The 14,433-nt window shown below is 49.8% G+C and overlaps 1 protein-coding gene across 4 annotated transcripts in view; it reads right to left on the reverse strand.

Moving 5' to 3' along the window:
* Positions 1-14,433, reverse strand: part of EPB41L1 (erythrocyte membrane protein band 4.1-like 1) — a 138,909-nt gene that overhangs the window by 60,532 nt on the left and 63,944 nt on the right. Inside the window, exon 1 of one of the 4 annotated variants that reach the window (XM_011929121.1) lies at positions 14,357-14,427. The exons of the other annotated variants lie outside the window; for them this stretch is intronic. The gene's annotated coding sequence lies outside the window, so the exon portion shown is untranslated. Of the gene's footprint in view, positions 1-14,356; positions 14,428-14,433 lie in introns of those variants that run through there. 4 annotated transcript variants of the gene reach the window in all.

Consider the following 14,433-nt stretch of genomic DNA (forward strand, 5'->3'; position numbering starts at 1 on the left):
AGCTCCGCCTCCCGGGTTTACACCATTCTCCTGCCTCAGCCTCCCCCGAGTAGCTGGGACTACAGGCGCCCGCCACCTCACCCGGCTAGTTTTTTGTATTTTTTAGTAGAGACGGGGTTTCACCGTGTTAGCCAGGATGGTCTCAATCTCCTGACTTCGTGATCCGCCCGTCTCAGCCTCCCAAAGTGCTGGGATTACAGGCTTGAGCCATTGCGCCCGGCCAAGGGAGCCATTTAGACAGAAGATGCAGAGAGAGCATTTGAGCTGAGTCACCACATGGGCAAATGTCCAGAGATAGAAAGAAGGGGGCTGGCAGGGGATGGAGAGGAGACCTTGACGTTCTGGCACTTCAGAGTGAGAAGCCTATAAAGGTGAGCACCAAACAGCCTGGAGGGAGGGACTGGTTGGAGCTTGGGAGGAGTCACGGGGCTGGGAGGGTGCAGGCAGCCTTGCGAGAGTCAGAAGCATCTCTGTGCAGGAGAAGGACAGGGCTCCCATCACTAAGCGTTGCTGCCAGCCAGGCCCAGGGCTAGAGACTTCACACGGTCATTCACGGACCTCTTGAACGGAGGTAGAGCAGGTGGCCCTGTGACTCAGTGGTTCACAGCACAGGCTTTGGAGTCAGGCACACCCAGATCCAAAGCCTAGTGCCAATGCCTGCTCACTCTGTGACCCTGGACAAGTGACTTCACTTTTCTGAGCCTGAGTTGCCACTGTTTTTTTTGTTTTGTTTTTTTGAGACAGAGTCTTGCTCTGTCACCCAGGCTAGAGTGTAGCGATCTCAGCTTACTGCAACCTGCACCTCCTGGGTTCAAGTGATTTTGCCTGCCTCAGCCTCCCTAGTAACTGGGATTACAGGTGCCCACAGCCGGCTAATTTTTGTATTTTTAGTAGAGACGGGGTTTCACCATCTTGGCCAGGCTGGTCTCGAACTCCTGACCTTGTGATCCACTCGCCTTGGTCTCCCAAAGTGCTAGGATTACAGGCGTGAGCCACCATGCCTGGCTCTGAGTTGCCTGTTTTATAAAACAGAGATACTCCTCCCTCCCTCTCAGGATGGTGAAGGAGATTTAGGAAAATAACACAGAGAAAGCTCTTAGCGGCCAGGTGTGGTGGCTCACGCCTGTAATCCCAGCACTTTGAGAGGCCGAGGCGGGCAGATCACAAGGTCAGGAGATGGAGACCATCCTGGCCAACATGGTGAAACCCCGTCTCTACCAAAAATACAAAAATTAGCTGGGCGTGGTGGCACGTGTCTGTAGTCCCAGCTACTCGGGAGGCTGAGGCAGGAGAATGGCTTGAACCAGGGAGTCAGAGGTTGCAGTGAGCCGAGATCACACCACTGCTCCAGCCTGGCAACAGAGCAAGACTCCATCTTAAAAAAAAAAAAAAAAGCACTTAGCATGGTATACACCCAATAAAACAAGCCTGAGACGTAGGGTCTATAATTACCAGCAGTAATGGGAAGCTGCAGTGAGGAGGGGCCTGAGAACGGGAGTTCAGAAGTGTCCACCCACAACAAATAGAGAAATGGAGAAAGAGATGTTTCTAAGAGACAGCCAGCAGGACCAGACTGATGACACTAACATATGAAAGGCCTAATGCACAGGATTAGAAAAGAGAAAGGTCAGCCAGAGAAATAAATGCTGACAGCGCCCGTACTTGCTCTGTCTGGGGGAAAGGAACCCAGTGAGGCCAGGGATGCTTGCCTGGGCTGGGGCTGGCACAGCAGACTGTCAGCATCTGACGCTCTTCAACATCCTAACCACCCTCTGGCTCCTCTAGCTCACCTTCCAGGGGCACTCAGCAGCCTTCTCAGCTGTGGATCTTTATCCGGGTGGCCTGCAGGGAGAGGGTGTCCTAGCCCAGATGAGGCAATATCCACTCAGCCTGGCAGTGAAACCACTCCTTAAAAATGAATCAACTGGTATCTGGTTTATATATCAGGCCCTCTAACCAGGGTTAGCATGAGTCAGCATCTCTGAGTCCAGTAACTTGGATTTGCTCTTTTTCTCCATCACCATTGCAACTGCCTAAATCTAAGCCACTATCAGCTTGTTCCAGGAGAGCTGCCCCAGCCTGCTCCATGGTCTCCCTGTGACCACTCGGGCCCTCCTAGAGTTTATTATCCACAAAGCAGCCATAAGAATCTTTCCAAAACTCTCGGTGGACACCCTCTTTTTTTATTTACTATTATTGTTATTATTATTATTTTTAGAGATGGTGTCTCGCTCTGTGGCCCAGGCTGGAATGCAGTGGCGTGATTTCAGCTCACTGTAACCTCCACCTCCTGGATTCAAGCAAATCTCCTGCCTCAGCCTCCCGTGAAGCTGGGACTATAGGCACCTGCCACCACGCCCAGCTAATTTTTGTATTTTTAGTAGAGATGGGGTTTCACCATGTTGCCCAGGGTGGTCTTGAACTCCTGCGCTCAGGCAATCTGCCCACCTCGGCCTCCCAAAATGCTGGGATTACAGGCGTGACCCACTGCGCCCAGCCAGATGCCCTCTTTAAAACCCCCAAGGGCCTCCCATTAAAATAAAACACAAACTCCTTATCAAAGCTACAGACCTCTGTATATGACTGTTGCCCATCTTTTCAGCATCACCTCCTACCACTACTGGTCTTCTACTGCCTCCCCACACCGCCACCATCACCATGAGCCTGTCACATTGGTTTTCCGTCTGTTCTTCGACTGTGCCAGGCTTTGGGGCTTTGTCCTTAATGATTGTAATGTTCCCTCTGCATGGACAGCTTGGCAGCTCCCACCTTCAGATTGTGAATCTGTGTGCCCCTTGACCACCCTGTCTAATTTATTTAGGTCCTTTCCCCTATTTTTTTGGTTACAGCATGCTAGATTGTTTTGTTTTTGTTTCATTTTGCCATTTTAACCATTGTTAAGGGTAACAATTCAGAGGCATTAATTACATTCATAATGTTGTACAAAAATCACCACTATCTATTTCCAAAAATTCTTATCACCCCAAACAGAAACTTCAAATTCATTAAGCAAGCATGCTGGGTTGGGTGGTTGGTTTTCTTTCTCTTTTTCTTTTTTTTTTGGAGACAGTCTCATTCTCTTGTCCAGACTGGAGTGCAGTGGTGTGATCTCGGCTCACTGCAACCTCTGACTCCCAGGTTCAAGCAATTCTCCTGCCTCAGCCTCCCCAGTAGCTAGGATTATAGGCGCACACAGCCTTGCCCAGCTAATTATTTTGTATTTTAGTAGAGATTGGGTTTCACTGTGTTGACCAGGATGGTCTCGAATTCCTGAGCTCAGCCAATCCGCTTGCCTTGGCCTCCCAAAGTGCTAGGATTAGAGGCATGAGCCACCACGCCCAGCTGGGTGGTTGGTTTTCATAGTAATTATCACAAACTGATCTTCTATCATTGATTGATTTACTTATTTGTTTTTATCCCTCCTTTAAAATAAACTCCATAAAGATAAGAACTTTGTCTCATTAGCCATTGTTCCCAGGGCTCAGCGCAGTTCCTGATAAATAACAACAACGTTATCATTTGTAGTCTGCTATTTGCTAGGCACTAATCTGAGTACTTTACATCAATGAACTCACTTCATCTTCACAATAACCTATAATGGGTAATAGGTACTCTTATTATACCTATTTTACAAAAGAAGAAACTGAAGCAGAGAAGTTAAGGAACTTGCCCCAGGTCACACAGCTAGTAAACGGCAGTGCCAGAATTCACATTCAGCAGATCTGGCATCAGATGGAGGGGTAGATGGATAAATGGTTGAACACATGGATGACTGACGGATAGAACACAAAGAGACAACCTCTAGTCTACCCAGCTGAGGATAAAGACCCGGGCTGCATTCACCTTGCAAGCCTTTGTGGCTACCAGCCAGCCCTCCTCTCCTGATGATTTAGTTTATCTCAACACCTGATGTTTCCATCCAAAGTCCTGATATTATTCTCATTATTTTACTAATGAGGATGCACACGCTCAAAGAGGCAAATGGATTTGTCCAAGGTCATAAGGCTGTGCCAGGTATCTCTGATTCCAGAGTTCTTCCCACTATATGGCATTCCAGCAACCTCAGGGGCCTCAAGCTGTACTGACTTCTCCCAGGGTTGGGGCTGGCTAAAGAAAGACTTCCCAAGATTGAAAATGAAACATACTGGGAAGAGCTGAACTCAGAATCAGGACCATTGCTGCTTCAGTGCTTCCACTTCCGATCTGATCAGCTTTGGGCAGGTCACTTCCTCTTTCTTTTTTCCTTTTTGAGATGGAGTCTCACTCTGTCGCCGAGGCTAGAGTGCAGTGACACAGTCTTGGCTCACCGCAACCTCTGCCTCCCTGGTTCAAGCGATTCTCCTGCCTCAGCCTCCCAAGTAGCTAAGATTACAGGTGCGTGCCACCACACACCCAGCTAATTTTTGTATTTTTAGTAGAGATGGGGTTTCACCATGTTGGCCAGGCTGGTCTTGAACTCCTTGACCTCAGGTGATCCACCCGCCTTGGCCTCCCAAAGTGCTGGGATTACAGGCGTGAGCCACCACACCTGGCCACTTCCTCTTTCTGAGCATCAGTTTCCTCATGTGTCAAACGGGGATGAGAGACCCTGTCCTCCACTTCAGAGGAAGGCCATGGAGATCAAGGCTATTACAGAGAATGGAAGGACTTTGAGATACAAAAGTTAATGTCCTGGGCCAGGCACGGTGGCATGCATAAGCACAGCAGTGAAACATGAGAACACACCCAGCCACATGTATGGCGCAAGCAAAGCTGTCTCTTCTAAACCCTGCACACTGATGATACCAAAGACTGTTGCCCAGGTGTTCTTGGGAATTCTGAACCAGGTGAGAGAGGAGATGGGGAGGCAGGGGAGGGGAGGAGACACCAAAACACCAAGAGACTGCCAGGCAGAAAAAAGTCTTTTGTTTTGAATGATGTTTTTAATAATCAGTTACTAAGACAACTCTTTCTTTCTGGGAAGTCAGGGGACACGTCTCTTCCATCTCCCTACAACCACGCCGCCTGGGTTGTTAGTCTCCATTTGCACCCCCAGATCCATGGCCTGCTTGAAGAAGCAGGAGGCTGGCCCATTGGATTGTCCCTTGAGCTCCCTTGTCTCCTGGCTTCTGGTTCCATTTGGCCAATAGAAGGCACTGGCAGGGGCCGGGCACAGTGGCTCACGCCTGGAATCCCAGCACTTTGGGAGGCCAAGGTGGGCAATGACTTAGGGTCAGGAGTTTGAGACCGGCCTGGCCAACAAGGTGAAACCCTGTCTCTACCAAAAATACAAAAATTAACTGGGTGTGGTGGCAGGTGCCTGTAGTTCCAGCTACCAGGGAGGCTGAGGCAGACCTGGGAGGTGGAGGTTGCAGTGAGCAGAGATGATGCTACTGCACTCCAGCCTGTTTGACAGAGAGAGACTCTGTCTTAAAGAAAAAATAAAGAAGAAGGCGTTGGCAGGAAGTCAGAAGGTGGAAGGAGAAAGATCCTGGGTGTATCTTCCCCAATTTCTCTCTCTGTGGTCCCGGCAGTGGCTGAGCCCCTCTGCAACAGCTCCCTGCCCCCCTCTACCGGTCACCGAACTCAGGTAACACTGCTCCCTCCTGCTTATTCAGGCCGAGAGCTGGTAACGCCTTCTGTCCTTGTTAGTTTGTGGGTGTCTCAGCATCCCGTGTGGGTTCCCCTCACCCTGCTCACACCTTTATTAACATCTCCTCAGGGGAAGCATCTGAGTGGAATTCTGTTTGCTGTCAGAATCAGACTGATCCACCACCTGATGCTCATTTAGGATGAGGGGAGCCTGAGAACAGGCAGAATAGGCTAAGAAGTCAAGGAAGGCAATGGAACCGTAAGCAAGTCCCTTAATCTCTTTGTGCCTCAGTTTGTTCATCCGTAAAGTCATGATTATAATCTTGCATACCTCACAGGCTTACTATGAAAATGGGATCAGATCATGCCTATAAAACACTAGACACGTACCAGAATATTAGAAATATTTGCTCCAAAAATATTAGATACTCTCCAGTTAAGTCCAAAGACTAAAATGTTAATAATAGCCTTCCCTTGGAGAAGGAAATATGGGCCTTTTCCTCTGTATTTTTCAATTTTCTACTATAAGCATGTATTACTTTTGGAATCAGAAAAGAAAAAAGAAGAATTACAAGAAAAAAAAAAAAAGAAAGAGTGCCTATTAGGTCTTATTATTTCTCTCACTTGCTGGAGATGATGTGACTTCCCAAAGGGATTTCCCCAGTATGGAACACTCACTTTCTTGAGTGATAATGTCTACATGGACATGAATGAAAGGATGGAGGGTACAGGCTGAGAGAGCTGCCTCTGAGACCTCAGGCCACCTTCACAGCCAGACCAGAAGGATCAAAAACGGAGCTGGGTCTGTAGTCATGCTGTCTGGTGCTCGGGTTTGTACATGGCAGTGGGGAGATGGCAATTTGTCAGAGGCTTGCAATACCCACAGACACCACTTTAAACCAAACAATGTGAAGAGGCCACCACCCATCAGCCTTGGCTTCTTGCCCGAAAGCTTCACGGGCCACCAGGGAGCCTCAGGCTGATGTGCAGTGGTGAGCTGGGGACCACATGACAGCAGAGAACTGCAGAGTAACAGCATCAAAACGGAGAAATGCATCCCACCTGGCCCATCCTGATGATGATGCAGAAGGCAGAGCGAGACCTCCCACTAGCAGGGTATCCTCTGAGAGCCGGGCAACGTGCTGGCTGTCTTCTGGGCTTTATCTCATTTGAGCTGCATAAGGGCCACACGGAGTAGGTGAGCTTGTTTCCCAGGCAGCTTAGCAGCCAAGGCCACATGGCTAGTCAGTTCCAAGGAGAGCTAGGACTAGGACTCAAGTTTGCTGGCTCACAGTCCAGTGCTCTCCCCACTCAATGCTGCTACATCCCACGACCTCCAACTTGCTGTAGACCATACAACCAAAGCTACTGTTCCTCTGGATGTAGAAATAATAACGGCAGTATCAATCCCTCCCACATGCAGGGCACTTTACAATTTAAAGGATCTTTTTATAACCATTTCGCTTGGACCTCACCAATTAGTCATTGTTGAGAGTGGGCAGGAAACAGTAGTTACGGACATGGGCTTAGGAGCCAGAGCTGGAATCCTGATGCCACAGGCTTAGTGACCTCCGGCAGGTTACTTAACCTCTATTGAGAAGACTATCTCCTGCACCTCCAAGGTATATAGTGAGAATTAAATGAGATAGGCAGGGTGTGGTGGCCTGTAATCTCAGCACTTTGGAAGGCCAAGGTGGGAGGATTGCTTGAGCCCAGGAGTTTGAGAACAGTCTGGGCAACACAGCAAGACACTGTCTTTACCCTGCGCCCCCCCAAATTAGCCAGGTGGGGTGAACCTGTAGTCTCAGCTACTCAAGAGGCTGAGGCAGGAGGATCACTAGAACCTGGGAGTTTGAGGTCACAGTGAGTTGTGACTATGCCACTGCACTCCAGCCTGGGTGACAGAGTGAGATGCTGTCACGCTTTAAAAAAACAAGAATAATGGCCGGGTGTGGTGGTTCACGCCTGTAATCCCAGCACTTTGGGAGTCTGAGGCAGGCAGATCACCTGAGGTCAGCAGTTCAAGACCAGCCTGGCCAACACAGTGAAACCCTGTCTCTACTAAAAATACAAAAATTAGCCAGGCAGGTGGCACGTGCCTATAATCCCAGCTACTTGGGAGGCCGAGGCAGGAGAATTGCTTGAACCAGGGAGGTGGAGGTTGCAGTGAGCTGAGATCCTGCCATTGTACTCCAGCCTGGGCAACAGAGTGAGATTCCATCTAAAAATAAATAAATAAATAAATAAATAATAATAGTAAAAGAAAGAAAAGAAAAAATAGATAAAGCACACGAAGCTTGCTCTAGCACAGTATTTGACATATAGCAGATACTCAGTGGCAGCAAAGGCTCAGATCACCACCAGACAGATGGACAAACTGAGGTACAGAGAAGGTAAAAAGCTTGTCCAAGGACAGTCTGGGTATGGGCAGCAGCATAGTCCAAGCAGCAGCTTATAGCATCCTAAAAGAATTTGAACATTTCCTAGGAGAGCTCTCTACTGGGTAGGTGAAAGAAGGGGTCTCCCTGGGACATCACCACCTTTTAAGGGTGACAGAGAGATGGCCTCCTCCAAGACCAGTCCCCTCAGGTTCCAGTGAGGAGAGGAGGGAACAGGAGAAGGGAGAAGCAGCAGACTTTTGAGAGCAACTATCACGGTCTCATGGTTTCTGACTCTTTCTCTCACTTGATTTTCATTGTCTAAACACTGTTAGAGTTCAGTTAGTGTTACTTAGAATACTGTAAAATTGGAAACAACTTCAAATGTCAATCAACAGGGAGGCTGGCCAAATTAGCTAGGGTTTATCCATTAAAATTTAATTATGAAAGTATAACATACATATTGCAAAAATTTTTGAGATAGATTTTATATCTACTGACATGAAAAGATGTCAATGTGTAGTTACATGAAAAATGGAAGTTGTAAAACAATAATGCAATGTATGATCCCATTCTGGTTTGTATGTTTATGTTGGTATAGAAAATATCCTGGAAGGATACACAACATGCTGTTATTAGCTATGACTGGAGAGTAGGATTTGTTTGGGAATCTACGGGGAGAATGCTTTTTTTTTTTTTTTTGTGACGGAATCTTGCTCTGTCACCCAAGCTGGAGTGCAATGGTGCAATCTCAGCTCACTGCACCGCAACCTCCACCTTCCGGGTTCAAGAGATTCTCTTGCCTCAGCCTCCTGAGTAGCTGGGATTACAGGTGCCAGCCACCATGCCTGGTTAATTTTTTGTATTTTTAGTAGAAACGGGGTTTCACCCTGTTGGCCAGGCTGGTCTCGAACTCCTGACTTCAGATGATCCACCCGCCTCAGCCTCCCAGAGTGCTGGGATTATAGGTGTGAACCTATAATCAATCATGCCCGGTCTACACTTCTGAATTATTAGATTTTTCACAAATTGTTTTTGTAATGAAAACTAAAGAAAAATAAATAGTAAAGAAAGATTTGTTTTTCTGTTTTATTTACTTCCCATATGCTTGCTGGAACTCCATTTTCTGCCTGTTTTCTTCCAATCTGTATCTACGTTCACACCTAATTTTATACCACTGTAATATGAATACTGACAATCTTAGGAGTCTTCTTTCCTATTTAACATTAATTGTATCAGACCATGAATGACATCACATCACGACATCATCATCACCTCCACTAACGTTCATGGATACTTCACTATGTGCTAGTTACCATGCCAAGATTTTTACATGCCTTAACTTATTTCATCTTGATGACAACCCCAAAACCAGGTACTTGAACTATCCACATTACAGCTGGGTAAATTGGGGCTTTGAAAGATTAATTAACTTGCCAATGCCTCACAGCTAGTAAAAACAGAAAGAAGACTGAAGCCCTGTTCTATGCAAGTGCCAAGTCCTCACTGGGAACCTCTCTGTCCTACTCCCCTCGAAGACAGTGAGTGGTGAGTGGGAAGAAGGTGGCAAGCAGGGAATAGCAAGAATATGGCAGGCACTATGTCTTTCAACTTGAGTGACCTTGATCAAGTCACTTCCCCTCTTGATTAGTTCACTCATTCTTTCATCAGACAAGTATTTGCAAACCACTGAGCAACACGCTGTGATGAAACAATGAATAAAATGTGAACTCTGCCTTCAAGGAGACTGGAGTCTAGCATCATTCTCTTCAAACACAGAAAGGATCTAGCCCCAGCCCCACTTCTGTCGCAGGGCAGTCATAAGCACAAAATAATCAAGGATGCAAAAGAGCTTTGCAATTGCACAGCTCCATCCACTGCAAGCAGTTTTTCTGTGGGTGTTCACCACTGCATATTATTTTATCCAGTGGATGTTCCAAAGCTTACCCAATCATCTTCCTATTGTTGGACACTTAGTCCCAATTTACTGCTATTATAGAGGAAGCTCTGATGGGGATTTATTCAAAAGAAATAATTCAAAGGAAAAACAGGCCAGAGGCGCAAAAAAGATGCTGTCCAATCTTCCAAATGACTAAAGGGAGACAAGCCCTTCTCAAACTCACCAGGCCTCAAACGGAATTCCTGACCCTGTGGCCTTACCCACTCCAAGCTCCTCCTTCTCCAACCTGGCGAGCCACCCACTACCGGAGGGACACCTTAGTGAGTGTCAATCTTGCTCCCTCCCCAGCCCTCCGAGTCCCCACAGTTAAGGTTTCTTCCTATGAGGTCACGTCCACCCTCTCCTGTGGATCATACGGTTGCCAAAGGGACCTTCCCAAAACACAGTTCTGTCATGCTCCTCAGCAGACTAAAATCCTGCAAAGGTTCCTAGAGCATCCTGGCTCATGTCAAGTCGAAACACCTTGGCCTGACATTTAAGAGAGACAGAAGGGGGAGAGAAGTAATGTTTACTGAGTTCCTGCAATGTGTTAGCATTACACTAGGTGCTTTATGTAACAACCACAACATGGTCCCTATGAGACAAGCATGTTTATCTACATTTTACAAATGAGGAAACTGAGGTTCGGGCCAGCTGAGTGATGTGCCCAAGGCCACATGGCTAATACAATGCAGTGCTGTGGCTACAGCCTACGTCTGGAGGATTCCAGAGCTCCATCAAAAACCCAAACACAAGCTGACTTTCTGAGTCACCTTCCAGCTCACACTCCGCCACACACACTATCTGTTCCACGCACACCAGACCACCCACTCTTCTTCAAAGGCATTACTATTTCCTTCCCCTCTGACCTGGGGAAGTGGGTGCCCTTCCCCCTTCAACCATCGAAATCCGACTTGGCCTTCAGTGCCCAGCTCAAAGGTCCCTGTCTTCTTGAAGCCTTCCCTGAGCACCAAAATAGGAATCCATGCTGAGCCTATGCAATAGTACACTCTTTACTTTTAGTGTGTCATGTCTGCATCTCTCCCAGCTAGACTGGGAGGTCTTTGAGGAGAGGGATGCATCTGACTGAGTGACTATTTCACCTTGAACAAAACGGAGTACGGCCTCTGAGAAACTACAGGCTGCCTTGCATGGCCTTCAGGAACATGGCTCTGACCCATATTGCCTAGGTTTGAATTCTGACTCCCCACAACCTAATTGTTTGATCTTGAACAACTGTCTAAGCCACAGCTCCCTCAATCTGTAAAATGGGAAGAATAATAACTCCTATACCTCATCTACATCTCACAGGGCTTTGTGAAGAATGTGAGTTGTACATGGAAGCCCTTAAAACTGGGCCTGGCACGTAATAAATGCTCAGTAAACGTTAGCTGTTACTATTCTGATCCACAAGCCTCCAGCCCACAAAGGAAGCAGTGCCAGCCTGCTCCACCCCCACCCATCCACCCAGGTTCAGCTCCCTGCCCACAGGGCCTCCTCAGCCCAGTCCCCACTGGGGCCTCAGGATGTGTCCAGGGCCAGCCCATCTTCCCTAAAAACCAATGGGAGCAGGGAGTCTGGTGTTTCCCCACTTCTGGGGGATGCTGGCCAGAAAGCAGAAGGCCAAGGCTGATCCTTCTCTGAGAGCTCTTAGTCAGTACCTATCTACCCCTACCCCTTAGGATCATAGTAATATTCAGTCCACAAAGCCCCCCCTGCCTCGCCAGACATACACAAACACACCTCACACACCTCTCCACCTGGACCGGCCCTGGCCTACCAATGAATTGCCAGGCTCCACTGGACACCAACCTGGTACTTCCAGACATCGCCCCCAGGAAATGTCATGGTAGAAAGAAGGGCTCTAGACTCAGACCACCCCACACTTTCCAGCTGTGTAACTTTAGGCCGGTGACATAACCTCTCTGAGCCTCAGTTTCTCCTCTGTAAAAAGTGGATAATTAATCGTACCTATCTGATAGGGTTACTGTGAAATGACTCAAAGCACTTCTTGCAGTACACGGTATACAGTAAGTGTTCAATAAATACCATCACTTTGATTGTGTAATCATTGGTATTTATCTCCAGGCAGAGATGGTCATCCCCCCCTTTTTCTGCTTTGAGATGGAGTCTCGCTTTGTCTCCAGGCTGGAGTGCAATGGCACAATCTCGGCTCACTGCAAACTCCCCCTCCTGCATTCAAGTGATTCTCTTGCCTCGGCCTACCGATTAGCTGGGACTACAGGCGCGCGCCACCACGCCCAGCTAATTTTTGTATTTTTAGTGGAGACGGGGTTTCACCATGTTGGCCAGGATGGTCTTGATCTCTTAAACTTGTGATCCGCCCGCCTCAGCCTCCCGGATTACAGGCGTGCGCCACCGCGCCCAGCCAAGATGATCATCCCCTTTTAACAAATGGAACAGAGAAGCCCAGAAAGGGTCCCTTAGGGAAGTCCCTGCAGGGGCTAAAAAGCACTTCCCACCACAGCCTGAAGTCAGAAAACTCTCTCTGTTGCCCCCTGGAGGCTCAGGCCAGAACATCCCTAGGCACCTGGCATCCTCTCAGCTCTATGCACTTCCAAGAGGGTCCAGGGCCACTGGCGGCCCTTTCTCTCAGCCCTGGCCTCTCCTGCTCACCTACTGAGGGCAAGCGCTGGGAGGCCAACATAACGCGCCTCCTAAGGGATCAGGTAGCCTCAGGCTCCAGGCTACAATGCCTAGCCCCTGGCAGAGTCCTGTCTATAGCACAGCCACCGCAGCAGGGAAGCTGGCATCTGAGCTGCAAGAGCCCCAAAACAAGAGGTGGAAGACCTGGGCACATTAGTGCTGACTCCCCCGCTCAGCTGTTTTGTGACCTTGGCTAAGTCACTCTTACTCTCTAGGCCCCATTTAACCTTTCAATATCAACTGAGTGAGGACTACCTGACCAAGCATTGTTTTCATGCAGGGTTCTACGGAAGAAGCTCTTCAAGAAGCTCACAGGGCTGAGCCCAGGGGGACTGTCACATAGCCCAGGAAGGACTTTAATAGGAACAATGCCCTCTGTACTGATCTCCAGGATTGCCTTGAGGTGCTACTGAAATCCCAGGGACTGTGCTCTGCATGCCACAAATACTGTGACTGGGTTGCCAGGCAGGCATGACCTCAGGCTGGCCAGGAGAAGCCAGCTCCATCCCTGCACAGAGCTGACAGAGCCTCCCTGGGCCACGGTGGCTCACAGAGGAGGCTGGCACAGGCTGCCTCTGCCGCAGGCTCCATCTGGAGGAATGGGTGGGCAGACAGGCACACAGCTGCCTCTATTCTCCACACCCTTGCCCGGGACAGGAGGCACTGAGTCTTCCAGGAGCTGTGGAGGGCACCATCCAGGCCCCAGATCTCGACCTGGCCCAACTGCCACTGATTCTGGAAGGCTCCTAATGCTGGGGTTTGGGGGATGGGGTGGGAATGGAGCCAAGTCGCTGGACCCCGCACAGCCTTGGTGAGGTCCTAAATCTGGCCGTCTCACATTCCCACCTTTGGGTGCAGAGGAGGTGCTATGCGGATCCAGAAGTGAATGTGGGAACACGTGGTGCTCTCTCCCCCACCAATGCATCCTCAGAGCTCCGAGGGAAAAGCAACGACCATGGCTGGCAGCTGAGGGAGAGATCAGCATCCCCAGAACTCCCTCTTGGTCCCTGTCCAGCCTTCAAGGTCTCCATGGACCACTTTGAGCCATATAGGTCTGCCAATCAGTGGCCTCTGCGCCCAGTAAGTAGCCCAGTGGCTGTAGACATTGGCCCCCCCCATGCCTATCCCTGAGACCCCAGCCTCTCAGGCCCTTGGACCTCCCCAAGTGTGAAGGTGCCAAACACAAGTGGGACACACAAGCCCTCTCCCTCTGATTAGGGGACAGTCACTGGCCAGGGCAATGCCAGGCCGGAGCCGCAGAAGTCCTAGGGCTAAGATACCTGCTAGCAGCTCTGAGGTACTTGTAAGGGAGACGGGAGGGGAGGCAAGCCCAGAGTGGGGAAGGGTCCGTGCCCAGAGCGGGAAAGGGTCCGTAACCAGAGTGAGGAGAGATGAGGGCAAGAGCCCGCCAGCATCCCAGGCTCCAGCCAAGAGCTCCTCCTGCAGCGTCCGAAGCAGGAGAAATCCAGAGAGCCCTTGGCCTCCGGAGGCGGCAGCAGGAGTGCTCTCGGAAAAGAGAGTGGGCCAGCCGGTGGGAGCCCAGCGCCCACCCACCGCTCATCCTACAGCAGGACCAAACCCCCCCACCCCCCAGCCTCCTGATCCTCTCTCCAGGCCTTGGAGGAGGCTGCAGACCGGTAGGTGGGGAGGAACAGCAAGACCCTCCCCCACACTGGCCAGGGGACCAACAGCCTGAAAACTCAGTTCTCGGCCTCGCCCCCGTTCCTCCCCAGGGCTGGAGGCTGGGCCTCGATGTTGCAAGCCCCCGGCCCCAGAGCCACCTGATCCTCCGTGTGCCTACCTGGGCCCGGGGGTCCCCATGTCGGGCAGGTTGGGCGAGGGGCGGCCCCCTCGGCTCCTCTGGCAGGCAGGCCGCGG

The sequence above is a fragment of the Colobus angolensis genome, unplaced genomic scaffold (assembly GCF_000951035.1).
Source record: "Colobus angolensis palliatus isolate OR3802 unplaced genomic scaffold, Cang.pa_1.0 Scaffold8, whole genome shotgun sequence".
In the NCBI taxonomy this organism is placed as follows: Eukaryota; Metazoa; Chordata; class Mammalia; order Primates; family Cercopithecidae; genus Colobus; species Colobus angolensis.